Here is a 23205-nt window from a genome sequence, read left to right on the forward strand (position 1 = left end):
GCTGTAATTTGGAAGATGAGACTTTCAGGGTCAGAGTATACCATGCTATGCAGACCACATGCTCCCATACACTTGTACAGTACAGTGAGCTCATACTGCAAATTTCTGCTTGAAAACCAACCATTTCATAAATATCCCCCCACCGTGGTTATGTATCTGTGGTAATCCAGGAATGCCAGATGGTGTTTACAAGAGATGTTGTTGCGGTATAGCTGCAGCACTTGTCACGGGGCTTGGAGTGGTATAAGCCCTCTCTGGGTCCCAACAAATGCCTGTTAAAGGGAATCAGCCTAATCGGGCTGATATGGTTCCCTGAACTGCTGTATACAGCTCCTGCACGTACTGGCCGCGGCCGCAGCAGGAGCTGTATACCCCCAAAAAAAGGACTTTAATCCCCCAGGCGCGTGACAGGCAGCAGCAGAAGTTGTCATCTGGGCAGCTTCCCGCTCGTATCTTGTCAGCGTGCTCGGCCTGTCAGCGCGTTAGGAGAGGATGAATAACAGATCCTTTACTGGCCTCTCTGCCTGTCAATCATCCTTCCGAATGCGCTGACAGGCAGCATGAGGTGGCTAGTATCAGTTTTAGGTGACCTTCGCAGGGATTGGACATAAAGCCAACTACCAGCTGGTGGCAAACAGACATGTACACATTAACCCTTTTCACATATACCTTCAGCTCTGTTTTACAATAGTAATAAAATTTAGGGTGACATCTAGAGGTCAAAATGCAGTATTACTTTTACCATCCACAGAATACCCAATAACATGTACAGTATACCTTCAGTGCCGACAAACACATACACAAAACCAGCAGCGACACAAGGGTTCCGGGACACTGCATCTAACCTACACTGCTATGTGCAGGTGCCAGTAAGGAAGAGTAGTCAGCAGTCCACATTAGTAACAAATGACAATGTGTGGGCCACAAATCAGAACCAGAAGTAAAGTCACGTAGCAACCAGGGGTCAAACAGAGAAAGTAAATACAGGAGAAAATCAGAACCAAAGACAAAATAAAACTAGGTCAGGAGCGTGGATGGAGAGATATCATAGCATTTGCCACATAGAATAGTGCAGAATACAGTGCTTTTCCATCTAACTGGATTCTAAAAAAAAAAAGTATACTGTCTGATATGTCTTTTTTTAACATGGCTCCCTAATGTATGACAGATTCCACAATGGGTATAGGCATATGTTAAACATATACGTAAATGACAAAATATACAAGACATCTAATGGACTAATGCAGTGTTAACCTAGCCCCACAAGACTCCCCACAAAGTATACAATACATCTAATGGACTAACGTACCCATATCATTTATATAAAAATACTCTTTACAGATCACAATAACAGTTTCTAATATCTTCAACCTCTCATGCATAGCACACAATTGTGTTTCCAAGTTAGAAACTTCGATTTTGTAATAATAATGATCTTCTGCTATAACCAAGTTGTTGTTGCTTTTTTATTATTTTCAGCAATTTCTTATTACATTATGATAATGTCACTACAATGTCACGGATTAGTACAATATAATTTACATGACATTGTCACATACTCAAAACTACAATAGGCGTAACTTATGTAACCATACAAGTTGCAGACATTGATGAAATCCTGTGCTATGTTTTTACCTGGGGAATTAATAATGAATTCATTAAGCAGTAGGAAAAATGACAAGATGATTCACAGATTTTATATTCTGCCATTAGATAACAAAGGTGACATAAATCATGTATATGGGCTGTCATCGCAATAATAAAAAGTTATACTATTAACTGATAACACTGTCAGGGTTTCAGGGCAATGTCCTTCATTGGTTGAGCTGCACAGATCTGGAACAATTTTAAAAGCTATGATTTGATTTTAAGCAAATTCATCAGATTTATTTGCCATATGCAGATTCTGAGATCATTGTGCAAAGGCCCTTTATACATCTAACATAAGTGTATCACTTTAGGAGGACCTGTCTACTCTCCTGAACCATCGATTTTACTTAAAGGGGAACTCCAGGTAGAGGTAAAAAAAAAAAAACCTACTGCAGAAGCATATAGAATTGCTTAACTGTCTATCCCAGTTTTGAAACTACCAAAATCCATTTGTTTTGGGGGTCTTGCAGCACCTGCTTCTATCACTCCTAGCCTGCTGAGGTGTAGGCTAGAGGGGCTGCTTAGAGATGGTTAATAACACAGGAGATGGGGGGATCCAGCCAAGCCCCCTGTCAGGTCTGCAAGACATAAAGAAATCAATTAAAGGGGTTATCCAGCGCTACAAAAATATGGCCACTTTCTTCCAGAGACAGCCCCACTCTTGTCTCCAGCTTGGGTGGGGTTTTGTTGCTCAGTTCTATTGAAGTGAATGGAGCGTAATTGAAAACCACACCTGAACTGGAGACAAGAGTCGTGTTTTCTCTGAAAGAAAGTGGCCATGTTTTTGTAGCACTGGATAACCACTTTAAAGTCTGTATCGCCTGAACACACACCCCACCGCCCCCAAATACAGTTTGTTAGCTCTTCCAGATCCATGTGCTGTGTCAAAGGGGCCTAGAACATTTGTGCCCTAGGCCTGCAGTGCCTCTCTCCATCCCTAGGCTGGATCCTCATGTCCTTCAGGCTTAGGGCACGGATGCTCTTCGCCCCGCCCCTTTGACACAGCACCGCTTGAATTTATTTTTACCTGAACACTGATTCGATGAGACAGATAGACCCCTCCCCACCCCACCCCCAAGACCAGGCATGGGATTGAGAAGAGCTAATGAACAGCGATACAGATTCGCTTTAATAATATAGATAGCATTTTTTGCTGTTGTTGCTTTACATATACACTGCACATGCTTCTGACATATGATATGAGCTGAACATACAAACATACAGTAGTCATTGACTCCATTGGGTAATTACAGACTTCACATTAGAGTCTGTTAGTGGGGTTCTGATATTTTTCCGTTATCCATTGCATAAAGATCCATCCTGATGATGAGATGGACACACAGTGGAATAGATTGTCAGAAGCCACAGAGCTAAGAACCACTGAATTGTAGCAAGTTCTGAAGCTGTGTCCATCATATGACCAAGACTTATTCCTATTGAATCACGTGTTACTATTGAAAGAAAGCAAGAAGACATCTTAACAGGCAACATAACATGGGGACAGGCATGCTGTCTCCAGCAGTCTTTTAGTTAATCTGTAGAGTAGCTGAGGAGCCCTCACATGCCAAAATTGCATTGCTTGCAAAGGGTAACTGGTATTCTTTAGGGCAGGGGTAGGGAACCTTGGCTTTCCAGCTGTTGCAAAACTACCCCATGCTAAAGCTTTGTCTGTCCAGGCATGTTGGGAGTTGAAGTTTTGCAACAGCTTGGGAGCCAAGGTTCCCTACCCTGCCCTAGGGGCTGCTACCCCAGTTCACTAATAATTGGTTTCTCCTTATCCCTCTGCAGAGGGAGAAATTTGTCAATTAGTGGGTGGGAGGCAGCGCCCCCAAATGAATGTCAGTGACACTTCTCATGCAACCTATGGTGTACTTCAGCATATAAACAATAATTGATCAGTTGGGGTGGTAACAACTAGAGATGAGCGAACTTTCAAAAATTTCGAATTTCGGATTTCTTCGGATTTCATAGCTTAAAACATCTATATGATACAGGTGTAGTGTATTTGGTTGAATTTAGGGCTCTACATGTCAGTAACATCATTATCTTTTCAATATCTCAAAGTCAATTTTTTTTTTCAATACTATATCTTTATATCTTCAATATTCACCATTACAGGGTCTATGCAGGAAACTCACCATTACAGGGTCTATGCAGGAAACTCACCATTACAGGGTCTATGCAGGAAAAAGGTCACAAATGCAGTGAAGGAGCAGCAGTAGTCATTGGAGGCCGGTGGAGGTCCAGCAATAGTCATTTGAGGCCAGGCAGGAGCAGCAGTAGCCAACATTGAGGACAGACAGGAGCAGAAGCAGTAGCCAACATGGAAGCCAGGCAGGAGCAACAGTAGTCAACATGGAGGCCAGGCAGGAGCAACAGTAGCCAACATGGAGGGCAGGCAGGATCAGCAGTAGCCAACATGGAGGCCAGGCAGGAGCAACAGTAGTAAACATGGAGGGCAGGCAGGATCAGCAGTAGCCAACATTGAGGCCAGGCAGGAGCAACAGTAGTCAACATGGAGAGCAGGCAGGATCAGCAGTAGCCAACATGGAGGCCAGGCAGGAGCAGCAGTAGCCAACAAGCAGGCAAGGGCAGGCACACCAGTAGTCAACCTAGATGCCAGTTAAGGCCCAGCAGTAGCCAACATTGAGGCAAGGGCAGGCACAGCAGTAGTCAACCTAGATGCCAGTCAAGGCCCAGCAGTAGTCAACAAGGAGGCAAGGGCAGGCACACCAATAGTCAACCTAGATGCCAGTTAAGGCCCAGCAGTAGCCAACATTGAGGCAAGGGCAGGCACACCAGTAGTCAACCTAGATGCCAGTTAAGGCCCAGACACACTTTTAATCAGAAGGGTCCAAGTATAGAAATTGGGTATATAGCACTTTTTTTAAGATACAATGCTATACACCTGAACCAGGTATTTTAGTCTCTCAGGATAAGACAGATGTGATATACACACTATCAGAAGTATAGGACTTGTATAGCTGTACTGCACGTTTTGGTTCCGTGCACCCTTTTCTGTCCAAAGCCTAATCTATCTATCTTTCGCCCTCTCTATATTTCTCTCTCAATCACCAGATGTTTCTCCTCTCCGCTTTCCTAAACTTTCCTTTCCTTACCCACAATATCTTCTCAGTAGTCTGTAGTACACAACAGCAGCTTGCTTCCTCTCTCTCTCCCTCTACACACTGCGTTGTGCGGTTATGTGACCGCTCCTTTTAAAGCAATACCGACGTCACACAGCGGGTTGGCTAGTACAAGATCCCTGCTGAATGGATGTGTTCCGGGCATCATGGGAAAGCGCTTTTCCCGCCCGGAACACTTCCTGCTTTCTAGAATGGCGGCTGCTATTTTAGAAAGCAAGAAAAAAAAATCGGAGCGGATTTCACAAAAAAACAAATCCGATCGGACTCAGATTTTTGGGAAAATCCGAATCGGATCCCATACCGGGCGAACCGGTTCGCTCATCTCTAGTAACAACCTGAAACCTTTAATGTTTGCCATCCCAGCTACACTGAACAGAGGCAGAAACATTTGACTCCATACTGTGTAGCAGCAGCCGCAGACACAGATAGCAGTAATGGAGTGGCAGGACAGAGATAGCAGTATGCCAGGGATTGAAATACAGTATGCTCCTGTGTATTCTCCAGGCTCCTTATCCTGACCAATTAAAGGGAAGTGTAATTGTAAACCACACCTGAACTGGAGAGTGGTGCTGTCTCTGGAAGATAGTGGCCATGTTTCTATAACGCTGGATAACCCTTTTAACCCTTTTGAGGACGAAGCCCAAAATGACCTAGTGGACCATGCAAATTTTTATTTTTGTGTTTTCATTTTTTTCTCCTCCCCTTCTAAGAGCTCTAGCACTTTCATTTTTTTTATCTTCAGGGTCATGTAAGGGCTTGTTTTTTACAGGAGAACAGTAGTTGTACTTTGTAATCGCGTCTTTCATTCTAACATACCATGTATGACGGAATCCCCAAATTATTGTTTATGAAGATATAAAATTGGTGAAATCGTAAAAAAAATGCAATATGGTAACGTTTGGGAGGTTCCTGTGTCTACGTAATGCACTATATGGTAAAAGCGACATGATACTATTACTCTATAGGTCAGTCTGAACACAACCACATGCAGGTTTATACAGATTCTCTAATGTTATATATTTTTTTTAATGAAATCCTTTTTTTTTTGCAATTAATTATTTAAAAAATGGGCCTATTGTGACGCTTACAACGGTTTTAGTTTCCCACCTACAGGGCTGTATGGGGTGTCATTTTTTTGCACCATGATATCTATTTTTCATTAATAACATATTTTTGTAGCCCGGACTTTTTGATCACTTTTTAATACTTTTTTTATATATAATGGAACAAAAAAATCGTTAATCCTGGCGTCTTTTTCACTCTTAACGTTTACGCCGTTCACCATTCGCAATGACGATTGTTATATTTCTATACATCGGACAATTACACACGCTACGGTATATAATGTTTATTTATTTATTTTTATTATATATATATATTTTATTAAAGCTTTTGACATGTGTGGGTATAATATTGAATTGAATGTACTATACGCCTACAGTGCCTCACCCCCAGCCGGTGCTCAGTAATAGACTAATTCTAATGGAGCCACGTCATAGAGGGGAGGGGTTTCGTCACAATGGACGCCCACCCGCCTCCAGTGCCTCACCCCCAGCCGGTGCTAGGTAAACGCGCCAAACGCGGGAAGCGGGCCACAGTTCAAAAAAGCGCTGCGGCATCGGCATCCCCACGCCGGTGTTGGTTTATTCATGTAACATTTGTACATTATTTAAAAAAAAAAAAGTGAACTGGTACATTGCATAGCTTTTTATTACACAGAGAATATCAATTTACTGGCTAAAATCGGAATACTCTTTGACTGGGTTCACACTACGTATATTTCAATCAGTATTGTGGTCCTCATATTGCAACCAAAACCAGGAGTGGATTAAAAACACAGAAAGGCTCTGTCCACACAATGTTGAAATTGAGTGGATGGCTGCCATATAACAGTAAATAACGGCCATTATTTCAATATAACAGCCGTTGTTCTAAAATAACAGCAAATATTTGCCATTAAATGGCGGCCATCCACTCAATTTCAACATTGTGTGAACAGATCCTTTCTGTGTTTTTAATCCACTCCTGGTTTTGTTGCAATATGAGGACCACAATACTGACTGAAATATACGTAGTGTGAATCCAGCCTTAATAAAAATGATGTAGAGTTCATTCCCCTTTTGTTTATCCCTAGTTTGTGCAGATAAAAGATGGTGCTTGGTGGTTACCAATTTTTCTACCTCCCAATTTAAAGCTGAGATGGTATAAATGTCCTTGTTTAAATAATGATCTTCTTCCCTGTTGTAAGTGAATGGTACTTTTAGTATTTTAGTTAGAAGTTACTGCTTTGTTTACATAACCTAGGTCATTTACTCGTTTTTATTGCTCAACTGGAAACCAATGCGCAAAAGAAAAGAAATACAGTTCTTGATCAGCAAATTAACATAAATCTATAAAACACTAGAGATAAAGAAGCATTTGTATCTATTAGAAGCCACAAGACTATGGAGACAGATGGAAATTAGACTTGCTAATGTAACATACTGAACCCATCTTGTTTAGTTTTGTAAGGGTAAGGTGAATGAGGATTGAAATAAGTGAGATGCTCCCTCTAGTGTTCACATTAGAGAACAACAAAGAGACAGAATTCCAAATTCCAAATATAAAATACATAGTTTTATGAGCTTATATTGAAAGGCTATTCTGTAGCATATGTATGTATATTAGAAAAAAAAACAGTTCAGTTAGAGCTCTGGACCTGGTGATTCAACAGTGTGCACATTGTACAGTATATCTGATATTTTCATTACGTTTCAAGAAGCAGAAAGTTATTGGCCATTGAGTGAAATTACTGATTAAACAATGAGAAGAGATTTGTGCCAGTCAATGATGGCCAATTATTATGGCTAATTATTGGCATTACTTTATATAATTTGTGGAATAAAATTACTGCCAATCAATAGGATTTCAGCCGAGGCATAATAAAAGGGAAGAAGCGTGAATCAATACTATTAATACTTACAAGCCCTATATTTCAACCAATTAAGACATGTATCTCTAACTGCCTGTGCTACTTCCTAATAATGTCTATGTCTAGAAATCAAGTATTTGATTAGGTACCGTGGTAACATAAATAGATTCTTTCCTCCATACCAAGGATACCTAGTCTCAAGCAGCCTCTGACAAGCAAAGGAAATTCACTGGTGAACCATAAAGCAAAGTGGCTCTGTAAAATTTTGAGATAAAATACATAACAGTAAGACCTGACAGGTAAAAACAATGTTAAAGAACCTTTTAACCCCCCAAAAAACTGTTACAAATGGTCTAATTTACCATGTGGTTAGGAACAATTTGCATTAAATTGCTTTACTGGGGTTGTCTTTTATGGAATACTTATTATTTAAGGGGAACTATTAGCAGATTGACTAAAGTTTTAGTAAATATGTATATTCCTAGGTTATTTCCCATACTTCTGACAATAGGTTCATAAATGTAAATAGATCCGTAAGACTCAAAAAATAGATCCATGAGACTGGAAAAGGAAAATAATATACAAGGTGACGTAAAAGTAAGGAAACCCATATGAAATAAACATAAAATGATGTAAAAGATGTTAAACAAATAAAGACACAATCTTTGGGATGGGTGGGATCCTGTTAGGCCATGCCAGCAACATGGCAGCCATCTTGAATTCTGCTATTTTGGATTTGGGTCAAAGGTTAAATTTGGATTAAGGAGAGCTTGTCATAAAGACATGTGGAGACTTACAGATCATTGCTGCTCCACTAAGAATTCTACAAAGAAAGGATGTGCAAAATTGCTCTCACACCTTTTGAGCAAAGTCTCCACATGTCTTTATGAAGAGTCACTACCCCTTTGACCAACGTTGATAGACCTCTCACTAGCCAGCCAACACCCTGCTCTGCACTGATGAGGGGCAAAAACCCCGAAACAGCTGTCTGCAGATGGGAAATCTTTCCTTTTGGAGAGACTGTTTGGCTTGGCATAAAATCCCCAGTCAATGTTCCAAGGCTCCTTGATTGAGCGAGACTTGACTTGAAGGGAAATTTTTGCTTAAGAGGTGTGAGAGCTATTTTGCATATCCTTTCTTCCTGCCATTTTGGATTGAACTTCAGTTTTTTCAATTAGCACGTAGATGTGAAACACATGAAAACAGTAGACAATGGTGTAATAAAACTTAAAGTGATATTGTCACCCAGTGTGGGACTGGGGTATCTGGGGCCCACAAAAGGAAATGATCCTGGGGGCCCACAAACGAAGAACCAGTAAGGAACAACATAGTTACATAGTTAATACGGTTGAAAAAAGATACATGTCCATCAAGTTCAACCAAGGAGGGGATGGATACAGGGAAGGGGGAGGGGTGATAGGTTCTATACATATGCATTTATATTATTTTGGTCTAAGAACTTGTCTAGCCCTGTTTTGAAGCCCTCTACTGTTTTTGCTGTGACCAGATCCTGTGGTAGACTGTTCCACAGATTCACAGTTCTCATGGTAAAGAAGGCTTGTCGCCTCCGGAGATTGAACCTTTTTTTCTCCAGGCGGAGGCAGTGCCCCCTTGTCCTTTGAGGGGGGTTTACCTGGAACATCTTTTCCCCATATTTCTTGTAGGGGCCATTTATATATTTAAATAAATTAATCATATCTCCCCTTAAACACCTCTTCTCCAGACTAAACTAATTTAATTCTTATAATCTCTCCTCATAACTAAGATGCTTTATTCCCCTTATAAGTTTAGTTGCCCTTCTTTGTACCCTCTCCAGCTCTAGAACATCCTTTTTATGAATCGGGTTCCAAAACTGGACAGCATACTCCAGATGAGGCCGCACCAAAGCTTTATAAAGCGGTAATATTATATCCCTGTCCCGTGAGTCCATGCCTGTTTTAATGCATGACAATATCCTGCTGGCCTTAGAAGCAGCTGACTGACATTGTGTGCTGTTCTGTAGTCTATTATCTACAAGTACACCCAGATCCTTCTCTATCAGCGACTCTCCCAGAGTAACTCCCCCCAGGACATATGAGGCATGCGGGTTATTAGTACCCAGGTACATAACTTTACATTTATCCACATTGAACCTCATTTGCCAAGTGGACGCACAAACACTCAGTGTGTCTAAGTCATCCTGTAACATCTGCACATCTTCCATAGACTGTACTGTACTACAAAGCTTGGTGTCATCTGCAAAGATAGAAACATTGCTGTTAATTCCATTCTCAATATCATTAATAAACAAGTTAAACAGAAGAGGGCCCAGTACTGACCCTTGGGGTACACCATTTATTACCGGGACCATTCGGAGTAGGAATCATTGACCACCACTCTCTGGGTACGATTTTTAAGCCAGTTTTCAATCCAGTTACACATTAAATTTTCCAAACCGACAGACTTTAACTTACCCATCAGACTTCCATGAGGAACTGTGTCAAACGCTTTTGCAAAATCCAGGTACACGATATCCAGAGCCGCGCCGCCATCCAGGCTTCTACTTACCTCTTCATAGAAACATATTAGGTTGGTTTGACAGCTTCTGTCCTTAGTAAAACCATGCTGGTTATCACCTATAATACTATTAGCCACTACATATTCCTGTATGTAGTCCCTTATAAGCCCCTCAAATAGTTTCCCCACAATGGACGTTAAGCTTACAGGTCTATAGTTACCTGGGGAAGTTCAAGAGCCCTTTTTGAAGATTGGCACTACATTTGCCTTACGCCAGTCCCTCGGCACAATACCAGAAAGCAAAGAATTACTGAATATTTCATACAAGGGTAGAGAAATTACAGAACTGAGTTCCCTAAGAACTCTGGGGTGTAATCCATCAGGCCCTGGAGCTTTGGTTACGTTGAGTTTATTTAATTTATCTTGGACCATATTTATAGTAAACCAGTTTAGTACATTACATGTGTTAGCAGCATTGGCCCCACCCACCTTAGTACTGGCCCCACCCACAACAGCTCCATCCTCTTCTTTTGTTTATACAAAACTAAAGAAGCCATTAAGTAACTCAGCTTTCTCCTGATCCGCAGTTATTAATTCCCCGTCGCCATTATTTAGGGGTCCTACATGCTCTGACCTTGGTTTTTTTGCATTAATATATTTGAAGAATTTTTTTGGGGTTTCTTTTGCTATCTATGGCTACCTGTCTTTTATTGTGAATTTTTGCTGCTTTTATTACATTTTTACAGGTTTTGTTGACTTCTTTGTAATGTTTAAAGGCTACAGATATTTTTTGAATGCCCCTTTTTTCTCATTTATAGCCCTTCTAACCTCGGTTGTAAGCCCTGTGGGATTGGATTTTAACCGTTTATATTTGTTACCCATAGGAATATATTTGGTAGTACAGTTATTTAATGTGGATTTGAAGATTTCCCATTTATTAGCTGTATCCGTATGTGACAGCAGCCGCTCCCAGTCTATGCCCTGAAGTTCTGCCCTTAACCCAGGAAAATTGGCCCTTTTAAAATTAAGAGTTTTTGCCCTCCCAACATGTTTTTCTTTTCTACACTTTAAGCTAAAAGTCACTATATTGTGGTCACTATTACCCAGGTGTTCATGTACAGTGACATCCACAACCAGCTCAGCGTTGTTAGAAATAACCAGATCCAACAAGGCATCACTTCTAGTTGGCTCCTCCACTTACTGGCCCAGAAAATTATCCTGCAGGAGGTTAAGAAATTCCCTCCCCTTTGTGGTTTTAGCTGAACCATGACCCCAATCTATATCTGGGTAGTTGAGGTCCCCCCTCAAATGTCAGTCATTTTTTGTGCAGGTTCTAAAGCTGGGGGCCTACTGGAGGATACTTTGGTCCTCTGGTGGGCCCATCCGACACTGTTGTCACCCCCCCCCTTCCCATATAAGGAGTTCTCAGTACCATTCTTAAGCTTATATTCTGGACATTCCATATCTTACCGTATAAAGGATTTCTTTATGCTGTCTCCACTCAAAAGCTCTAAAGATGCAACTGCATTACTAATACCTGCAGGACCCCTTAATATCTGAAACTATATTTTACAAACCTGTGATTTTTTTATAGTAATTAAAGGAGAAGTCCGGGGAACATTTTTATTAAAGTATTGTATTGCCCCCCAAAGGTTATACAAATCTTCAATATACACTTTTTACGGGAAATGCATATAAAGTGCTTTTTTCCCTGCACTTACTACTGCATCAAGGCTTCACTTCCTGGATAAAATGGTGACATCACGAACCGACTCCCAGAGCTGTGTGGGCTGTGGGTGCTGGAGAGGATGATGGCCGGGGGACACTGAGGGACACAGGGCACTGGAGGGACACTGAGCATCCTCTCCATCCTCTCCAGCAGCCACAGCCCGCACAGCTCTGGGAGTCGGGTCGTGACATCACCATTTTATCCAGGAAGAGACGCCTTGATGCAGTAGTAAGTGCAGGGGAAAAAGCACTTTATAAGCATTTCCTGTAATAAGTCTATATTGGTGATTTGTATAACTTTTGGGGGACAATACAATACTTTAATAAAAAATTTTCCCCGGACCTCTCCTTTAAGTTTACTATGCAAAAAGTAAATTTTTAGATATTATAGTTCCCTATACAACCATCACATCACGCTACAAATGGCACAAGACCAATTAAAAGGAAACACATGAAGAAATAAACATCCTGCGCAAATCTTTATTCATTTATTGCTGCTGCCATCTGTGTAGCACATTGCCCATGTTTTTGGCATGCTCCATCAGTCTATAATCATGGCCCTCTGATCAGGAAACAACAGTCACTGATGGGACAGTTTTTGAGGAACGGAAAAAGAAGAAATTTTGATGGAAATGTCAATCATGCTGTGTGTCTGCTTTAAGTAGACCCAGAAGAGATAATAATAAACATCACAAGTGCCATGCGAGTTTTCAGACCTTAGGTACACTTGTCATTGGAGTTGGACAAGCGTTAAAAGCGTTCAGTTCTTTCAGTGCTTCCTCAATGGTTGAGGAGACATACCAAATGCATGACAGATTGCCAAAAGAGAGAAGCATTGTGTAGACAAGTGGAAACATTAATTCACTGACAGTACATTGCAGTGCTCGGTGGAACTAATGAAGATAACTCTTTCATTGCAGCATGTTCTCCACTATGTTTAATAGGAAATCTCTAGCACTTTCTAGACCCCCTCCTTTAGTCACTTATTTTTATTTATAGCAAGTATTGTAAAAAAAATATATATATATATATATATATATATATATATATATATATATATATATATATTTCATTGCATGCGTGTTGAACAAGTACTGTAGCTTAAAGGGATTGCCTAGATTGTAATACACCTTGGGCCTTTTATACCACTGATCCTGGTCAGAGTATGAGCTGTATATATTCAAAGCACAGACATAACCAGTATCAATATGTAGGGCCAGTAAGGACCAGTCATGTGTTTAAGCAGCAAAGCAATATTAATGTCAAGAGAGCATTAAGATGGCACTATATCTGTATGAGTGGTTCCAGAAAAAATGCACAGATATTGCTGACCTGGAACAATTGACCAACAACTCAGAGGCTCAGAGTTGATGCAAATTTCTGAGACAGACTCTGAGATTTGTTCAGAAACTTGCTCATTTAAGTAATTTATTTTAGTTTTTTACAGTCTTAAAATAATATTTAATCCTTTAACAAAAGAAGAAGATCGCACTCTGGAGGTCCAGTTTGTGCAGTAGCAGTCAAGATTGCTGAGTGTATACCTGGCTACAATGTATCCCTGTTACTAAATAGATAAAAATGTTGAGCTAAACCATGCTTTAGGAAGCCTCTGACTATTATTCCTATCCTCCTGGATGGAAGAACCTAGAATTAGCTGATCAGTGCCTGAGCTTCCCAGATATCCTGCACAAACTGGACCTCCGAAGTGCAATCTTCTTCTTTAGTACTATACCGAGCCTCCCTGGAAAAGGCCGTAGACAGCATTAAAGGGGTTATCCAGTGAAATTCTTTTTCTTTGAAATTAACTGGTGTCAAAAAGTTATATAAATTAGTAATTTACTTATATTTAAAAATCTCAGGTCTTCCCATACTTATTAGTTACAGTATGTCCTGCAGGAAATGTTTTATTTTCAGTCTGACACAGTGCTCTCTGCTGACATCTCTGTCCGAGACAGGAACTGTCCAGACCAGTAGAGGTTTTCTATGGGGATTCAGAGTCCGCGCGATTTATCATTTTTTCAACTAAAAGATACGCCGAAAACCTACTCCACCTTTCAGCTGGCGTAGGTTTTCGGCTGTGCGCACCGACGCGCACAGGATTTATGTAGAGGCAGTCCGCCTCTACATAAATCTCCGTAGCGCCGAAGATGCGGGGACATTTATAAGTCTGGCGTAAAAAACGCCGGACTTAATAAATGTCCCCCTAAGCGTGTTAAAAAAAAAGATATGAAAAGTATAAAAAAAACAATCTTTGTAGCACATCTATCTTTTCTGTATTTTCATGTTTTCATTCAGGTGTAAATAAGCCCTTTGGAGGTATCTGATTCCCTTCTAAATAACTTGAAACATTTGATATGCGCAGTTATTCGACTGACTTAGTTTCTTTGACAAGTAGATACTTACCCAACCCATCTGCTCATGGTCCCTGGTGGTCCCATGCAGAGCATTAGCAGGCAGCACGCAGTCTGACAGTGGGCTTACTCTGGGGATGTGCTAGAGAGTACAAATGACAGACTGGGAATCAGCATGGTATCGCTGTAGGTAGGTTTTTTTTTGTGGTGATAAATTCTCTTTAGGCTCAGCTAACATAGTAAAGAATCAATAATGTAGCCACCTCACACAGTCAGGTGAAATACAGGGTATTTATATCTGGCTATTCTGAGCATTGTTTTTCCACTTTAAACTGAAGCACTGTAAATAATAATTACATCTCTTTCCTCTCAGTGTAATGTTTCTAGTTGGTGAAAAGACAAATAAGCTTTCTAGCTAATAGTTTGGTCTTATGTTGTTTATTCCCATATTATGACATCACTGTGTGCAATAAGTTTTCTATTCTATAACACTGTTTATTCTCCCTGTAAAGTGACATCACTGTAGCAATATTTTACTTTGGCTATTGTGGTGACCGAGGCGCTACAAGGTGATGTAGTGCAGGAGATAGGGGTGTTGTGGTACTGCTGCAATGCTTGTCATGGGGTCTGAGTGGTAGCTAGCTCTCCCCAACGTCCCTAGACACACACTTTGTAAAATGTTCCTGTTACCTCTTTCTATGGTGTGTTGTGCAGGACACAATTACAAAGAGTTCAACGATAATGACAGAACAGTAAACTTTACTTGAAGGATCTTTAAGGCACAGACACAGAAAAACAACAACAGTTTTAATTGAATACATATACTTTGATCACAAGTTAAAGTAGCTTGGGAAAAGGTCTGTCAGTAAATTGCCATTTAAGAGATTTGGTATCACTGCTTTGTGCAGGAGAAAATTTAGGAGGCTTGCGAACAACTTGAGAATAGTCTCAAGATAGATGACTTAGAGAGTTGGTTTCACAGAAGCGACAGGGTGGACTACTAAGAAGGGGCCTGGATGTATACTTGGAGCCGCACATCCAGTAGTACTTGGCACCATTGTGTCACTGGTAGGAGCTGGCTGCCAGTGATTGTCAGTAGGAATCAGCAAAAGCAGGGGGACACTTGGGCAAGAAACACTTGACTTGACTCTAGGATAATGACCTTTTTTGCATGGACATGTAGATTCCCCTCAGGCATAGTCACAGCACTGGTGGTTTAACACTGCATGGTTATGCAGTCAAGAACACAGGTACTGTCAAGCAGCCATGCACCTGAAAGACAATTCTCTGGAAATACGTGGACAGAGTAACAGCAGGAAATTAAAATTTGGAACAACTAAGAACCCAAGGCGAACATGGACCAGGGAAGGTTTTCCATTGGTGAAGGAGACCTGAGGTAGTTCAGGCAGTGATTGGACAGGGAAAATGAGGAGAAAGTAAAGAGTTACTTTCAACTTAAGTGCTAAGCTGTGATAGGCTGATTTGGGAATAACCTTAGACAGACTGGCTCCTTAAGCAAGTGGCCGACAGGATTACATGCAGGAAATCATGTAGATCAATAACTCTTTGTAGACTGCAGCCTATACTTGCTGTCAGCGACTGGTCACCTGTGAGAAAGAGCAGAGTAAATGCGGTATATATCCTTGATCACAGTATAGGATGTTGCTGCTAGCACTCCAGTAAGTATAGCTAAGTGGATAATAACCAATATCTTCTAAGTTGTACCCACCACAGCCCTAGTTAGAAATAAAGTTCATAAGGCTTTTGTAGTTTGCAGGTGCATAAAATACGTATTTATTTTACAAGACCAAAGTAGCTTAACAGACCATAAATATTTGCCCAATGTTTTGGTGCATCGCACACCTTTGTCAAGAGGTCAGTGTCCTTGGTACTGAGAGAGTTCCTGGAGGTAGGAGGAGGGGGGTAGCTGCATGCAAAGGGAGCTGGAGTAGAAGGCTGTGCTGCTTGTGGCTGGCCATCGGGTCGTGGTGTCAGGCACTCTCTTCCAGCTCCCTTTAGTTTGTCAGCAGCAGCAGTTCAGTCCATAGTGTAACCTGTTCATTGTTGTGTCACTTCTGTTTCCTTTCTGTGTACATAGCACATTGCAAAGCCACTGCATTAACAACACATTTTTCTTCCCACATGCCGTCTATAGTAGTGAACTGTAAATCTTGCCCTAGCACAGTGCAGCCTGTTCAATCCAGTGCACTTTCACCAGCACTATGTTGTGGTATAGCAAAGAGGAGAATGTGCTCTACTGTGATTGGCCAGAGAAGTAAGGAATATAAAGTCCTTGTGTATGTACTACTTGCAAACAGCCCGACCCTGATCCCACCCCCTGAAACAGAAAGAATGAGAAATAACTGTGCATTATGGAGGGGACTCTCAGTGGTTTAATAAGAACAATGAGAGCCCAAAAATCACTTTAGTTTTAAAAATTATTTTGAAACCCAGGTACACTTTAACTTCTATGTAAAATAGAGGTGCAATATTACAGATTTTTGCATTAGGACACATAAACTTTACACCATTGGCAGTAGAGCTAACTACTCAGCAAAATGCTGGCCAACAACTGAGCAATATGTTCTTTTCCATTGTTTATGGAACAGGATCCTGAGGCGTGGAAACACTTTGGTAACAAAAAAAATAGACCGAACTTCTTATTATAGCTTTTAATATAGAGTTGTCCAGAAAACCGTAAAATGTTGTTTTCTCCTGTAAGAGATTTCAAAACAATACAAGATTTTGTAAAAAAAAAAAAAAAAGAGAGAGAGAGAGAAAGTTTCCATAGCTGCACAAGCTTTTTTTTATGCTCCCGGGGAAGGTAATACTGTACGTGATTCTCAAGCTGCTGTAGATCTATAAATTGCTGATGGGGCATTATTGGAAATGTTGCTTAAGAGCGGCTGGACAGAGGAACTGCAAGCATTACCTTGATTTGAAAACAGATTTCATTTGTAGGCTTATATTGATCGTAGCGTTTGGTGGTTCTCTACAATGTAATATGTGCATTTTCAGCACAGATAAGTCCTTCCACATAGAGCTACCTCTTCTAGATGGGAGAAAACAATTTGATCTGTCTCTCGGGAGAAAACACCCATCATTCACAGGTTAAACGAACACCTCTCTTCCCCCGGGACATGAAATGCTTTTGTTTGTATATCTTACATTCCCACAAAGCCTGACACATGAGGATATAAGCATTTTGCTAGATGAATGTTATCCTTTTCTATTAAATAAGCCTACTCAAGCTGACCTTTTAATTCCTTTACGTCTATTGTTAAACGGATACACTGCTGGGAATTGAATGTTTTTCCCCGGACAGATTAGAAAGTGATGACCATGGCAAATGTAAGAAAGAAATATGAGGTTTTGATATTAATATTTCAGCTTTTTTTTTCTATTCCACCACTGCAAGTATAATTCTTCTGCCTCTAAATCAATTTCAGATGAAACATGCAATGTAGACAGGGCTTTCATTTCATTACTTCATTTGGTATTATACAGAAGAATCGTAAAAGGGCTGAATACTTTCCTGTCCATTATGTCCGGGAAATGCAATTATAAATCATAGTGAGATGTAATCATTTTCATACTTTGTAAGGCTCATATGCAACACTCTGTTCCTGTGGCCGGTTGCACCAAACCTTAGGTGTGATGTATTTAGGACATACACGAACAGCGTGATACTTTGGGCTTGCCATAATAAATGGTTCTTAGGGACGATCTCTTCTCCATGCAGCACATATTCCGCAAAAAGGTCACACCATTGACAAGGTTGTAAGAATTGTTAATTTTTTTTTTTTTTTTTTTGTACCCGAAGTTATTAGCAAGGGTCACAGTAGACAGTTGTCATCTCAATCTGGAAGACCTGCCCTGTCCTTCATTATAAGACACCCTTCTAATTTGAATGGCCACTGTGTAATACTCTATTCCCCTGTGGCAGCACTGCAGGGAAATTATATACTTCCCCACATATTATGGAGCTTCTATGAAGTATATTATGAGGCTTATAAAAGGTTGTGATTGGGCAAAGCAAATAATTCTTTTCATTAAATCAGTTTATAATGGGCATCATAAGGCCATGTTCACACAACGTATGTTTAGTATAAATCACGACCGTTGTTAAATATTTGTTGTATTTGAATGAATGGAATCCCAGCCGGACGGGATTCCATCTGGCTGCACGAAAAACTTTCAGGGTTTTTTGCAGCCGCTATTCATTGAATTGCGGCCGCAGAGACCTGTCAGTTCACACAATAACTGTTTGTAGATGTAAATTAGGATGCAGGAGCACACGGGTGCGTCCGCATCTAAATTCTCCAGAAATGAAGATCTTCCGGCCGGTACTGCAGTACCGTCCGGGATGAACTTCAGTAACACTGGCCGTTCTGTGACCCAGCCGGGTCATAGAACGGCTGGTGTTAAACCGTGTGTTAACATGGCCTACAAGTATATATATACTCTCTTTCCATGGTGCAGTACACTGTTGGTGTAGCATGCCACAGACTGGACAAGAGCAGTGATGCATACACTGTATACATTTTCTGAGCCAAATACAAGAGTACTGAGGCTAGAAAATTTAGTAGTGAGTAGCAAAATGAATACAATATGTGCATCTCTGTTCAGCTACACATCTCTCTGCAGGAGAATAATGTAGCGCCACTGTGTTCATGATGGCAGGCACCACAATTGTATACACTGCAATGTCAACCTTAAAGCGGATGTACCACCAGGTACGTCCTCTTTAATCTGAACCCACTGATCGAACGGCGCCATCCGGCCAGCCCTCAGTGGGAGGGAATTCATTCATTCCAAGGGAGCCGCGTCATAGAGGGGAGGGAATTCCCTCCCACTGGGGGCGGGACAGACGGCCTCCAGTGCTTGACCACCGGCCGGTTCCGGTGCATAGAACGGCACCATGCAGGGAACTGGGCCACGGTCCGAAAAACGGACCACGGCATTGGCTTCCCTGGGTGGGTTTAGATTAAAGAGGATGTACCTGGTGGTACATCCTCTTTAACTGGGACTCTTTGCTGTTATATTAGGGTTATGTCAACACTATGTAATACAGTGGCCACTCTATTACACATTCCATATCGGCTGCCATATCAGCTGCAGGAACATTACCTTTTTCCCATTCGGATTTCGGGCATTTTTGGGTGTGCCTGCAATCCAATACACCAGTGAACACAATGTAAAGTAATGCAGTGATTAAGACGTACCAACGTCGAAACGCGTCGCACTATCCATGTGTTGGATGTTTTATTCTATTTTTGTCCAAGCTAAATAAAAGTGGATTTTATTAAGGATGGCTGTCTCGCTGGAATACTTTCTGGACATTGCATTCTGACCAGCCCTGTGAGTTCCAGGGCACTAGCGACGCCTCCTACACCACGCTTACATCTAGGAGAAGGTTCAGACCTACATTACAGGCATGTATATGGTTGTAGCGATTTTCTTTTCTTTTGTAAAGTACTGGCCACCAGTTGTGCACAACTACATTAAGAAAAAAAAAACAATCATGGTGCACAAATCATATAAAAACATAGGCCTATTACAAAAGAAAAAGATTAAAAAAAATTGTTGTAATAGGTACTTATCAAGTGTTGCAGAAATAATTAAGATTAAAATGTATAACAAGGCATCACTCCAGTGTATATGTAGTTATTATATAGACAGTTTAGTCTTCTGTAAAAAAAAAAAAAAAAAATGGAAATATGACACCTTGTGCTCTCTCTAGTTGTTGAGTTGTGCTTCATGTTGACCAGTAATTTCTTGCTTTTTCAATAAACATGGAATTGTAAGAATATCCCTTTAAGGCATATTGGGTAATACGACACTACATTTTTGAATATATAATGCTGCAAACTGTGGACATGTCTATTGACAGCTTTGTAAAGGGTATAAAAGATTTTGCAGAGCTGGGAGCAATGACATGTGCAAAACTTAAAAAAGACAGCCTCTAGAAATGGTGTCAGTGGGACAGCACTGAGAATACCAAGCGGAAGCCAAATCAGCATTCAGGGGTCATTCAGTGACCAAAAAGATGGAATAAAAAGATGGAGAAATGCGATTGCCTGGCCATATTTATACATCTTGTAAAATATTAATCTCTCAGCTGTGCTGATTCGACACTTCAGGCGAGCACACAAGGCCAGAGATTCATTGTGTTTAATAATTGACGGTTCAATAGAGCAGTGATGGTTTTTAATCCGTAGCTAATTCATCCTCTGTCTCTGCATCAATGACTTTTTATACAGTGTGTGCAGTGAGATTATTGAGGCGCACTCCTCACATTCACACTAACAAAAGTTAACCTTGTTAATGCCGGAAACGTTGTTTATGCCGAAAGACCTTAATCTATTTATTTGTGTAATGAACATCTGACAATACAAGATAATGTTTCTAAATAAAGGTCAACAAGTTTAAAGAAAATATTTGTCAAGAAATATCATGTTCAAAGGGGTTTTCCCATTAGGAGAACTTGGTATATAGGTCTATATGGGGCATATAGATGTCATAAAGGGTTGTGCTCTAATTGGAACTATCCATAAGCCATAGGAAAAAGCCTTTAAAAAGGTACTGTCAGGAGTGTGCCTTTTCGCTCTTCAGTTTAGGCTGTGCAGCGGAGAAGGCGCTGATTCCTAAACCTTGTCTGAACAGGGATCTGTCTTGTTTGTTCAGCCCCACCTGTTTTGTCTGTCAGAGTTCTGGCAGTGAAGGAGTGAGGGGCCTATTCCATGGAGCGATAATCGTCCGAATAGGCCCGATTCAGCTGATTATTGCTCCGTGGAATAGAGACGACAATCACGGCTGATTGTTTATTTAGGTTCAAACCTAAAATCATTGGGGACCGACCGCGCATCGCTGCATGGAATAGCAATGTGGGGTCGGTGCCTGATGATTTGAAAAGCACCATACATTACCTACACATGTTGCAGGGCTTCTCCTGCGCTCATTCTTCCTCCCGGTCCCACACGCAGCAGCAGCCGCTTAGCCAATCACTGGCCAGGACCGCCACAACCAGTGATTGGCTGAGTGGTCTGTCAGCTCAGACAGGCCGTTCCGAAGCTGCAGCTGCGCGCGGGACCGGGAGGAAGAAGGAGCGCAGGAGAAGTCGGTTTGTGTGAAGGCACCTAGAACAGAAACAGAAGCAGATTGAGCCAGTGATGGGCAGATACTACAAGATGAGGCAGATACATGTCAGTTGGTTCTGAGGTGCAATACATGCTGGGAAATGTAGTTTCCTGGCCAGCACCCTCTTGGAAATAAACTGGCTTTTAGAAAAACTTGTAGCTCAGGATTGGCGGCAACTAGAAAGACGGGATACAGCTGAAAAGACTCAGGGGAACTTGGTAAGACCAGCTAGGTTTTGCAGCATTTCATTTTTTAGCTCTTGGGTGGAATGCCTTTTTAAAATCTGTAAAAGTAGCGAAAGTCACAAGTGAATTTTGTTAGAGATTACATTCAATAAATAAACAAAAATCCCCTGAAGTAATAGCTACAAAAGCAATCGCAGGTGTAGTTCATGGACAACCCATTGCTTTCAATGAGAACTGTGCAAAGTTTTATTTCCAAACTATCAGCAAAGTTAAAGGTTCGTTTTCCCTGTGGTAGTGCTGCAGGGAATAAGATACTTGCTTCCAGGTTACCCCACATATTACAGCTGATTACTGGGGGTGCCAGCGGCATGTCACCTGGTGGTCACCTTATGTTCAGGAGACCCTTCTAACAAGGACACAAAATGTTCAGTTAAATAATTGAAGTCTGAGACACAATGGATGGAGCGCTGCGACCCCTTTGTTCTTATGATCAGTGGGGGTCGTGGCAGTCAGACTCCTTCAATCGCACATTGATGTCATATCCTACAGAAAAGTCATTAATATTTAAACATATGGAACCTTTTTCTACTTGTTTCATACTGTAAAGAAGTGACAAATAAAGTCTCAAAGCACAAGGTGCTTACCACTTGAAAGATGTGCTCTAAAGGAAACTAACAGCAGGTTAGAGGAATCTTACCTTCTGTTATGTTCCCATAGGGCAGGGGATTCTCAGGAAGAAGCTAGTTTTATTACCTTCATTTGCAGCACCACTTTACTGAAATCTTCCTTTTTATTAATATGATAATTAAGCGATTTTGCAAACTGGGGTCGGTATTATAGCCCTTGCACTGATGCATACCCTGCAGGATTTTAATCCATGTCAGTATAGTGTGTTACTAAGGGTAATTCTTTAATACTGTGGTCCCAGCTCTCTTCAGGTCATTGACTAAGTTCTCCTGTGTATTTATCGGCTACATTTTGACCTTTTTCAGATTTATCCTTACCCCAAGAGGCAAGATCTTGCATAAAACCCAGACCAAAGAAGATTGACAGTCATCTTGTGTTTCTTCCATTTTCTAATAATCGCACCAACAGCTGTGGCCTTCTCACTAATCTGCTTGCCTATTGTCCTGTAGCCCATCTCAGTCTTGTGCAGGTCTACAATTTTTTCCCTGGTGTCATTAGACGCCTCTTTGGTCTTAGCCATGGTGGAATAGTTGGAGTGTGATTGATTTAAGAGTGTGGACAGGTGTTTTTATACAGGTAACAAGTTCAATCAGGCTCAGTTATGCTGCGTTTACACAAAACGATAATTGGCTCGATCGTACGATTAACGATGTCGGAGTAACTATTTTTTTTTCATAACGATCAGCGTTTAGACGGTACGATATATCGTATGGAAATTCGTTTTGCTATCGTTTTGCAATCGCTTGAGCCTATCTCACACATTGGTTAAATCGGCGGAACACGGAACAATGTGCAAATTTTTTGCAAACGATCAACGACGATTTGAGAACACGTTCAAAGATCAAAATGAACGATTTGTCACTCGTCTGATCGTTCGCTGCCTTTACACGTACAATTATCGTTCGAATTCG

This window comes from Dendropsophus ebraccatus, chromosome 6 (genome assembly GCF_027789765.1).
Source record: "Dendropsophus ebraccatus isolate aDenEbr1 chromosome 6, aDenEbr1.pat, whole genome shotgun sequence".
Taxonomy (NCBI): domain Eukaryota; kingdom Metazoa; phylum Chordata; class Amphibia; order Anura; family Hylidae; genus Dendropsophus; species Dendropsophus ebraccatus.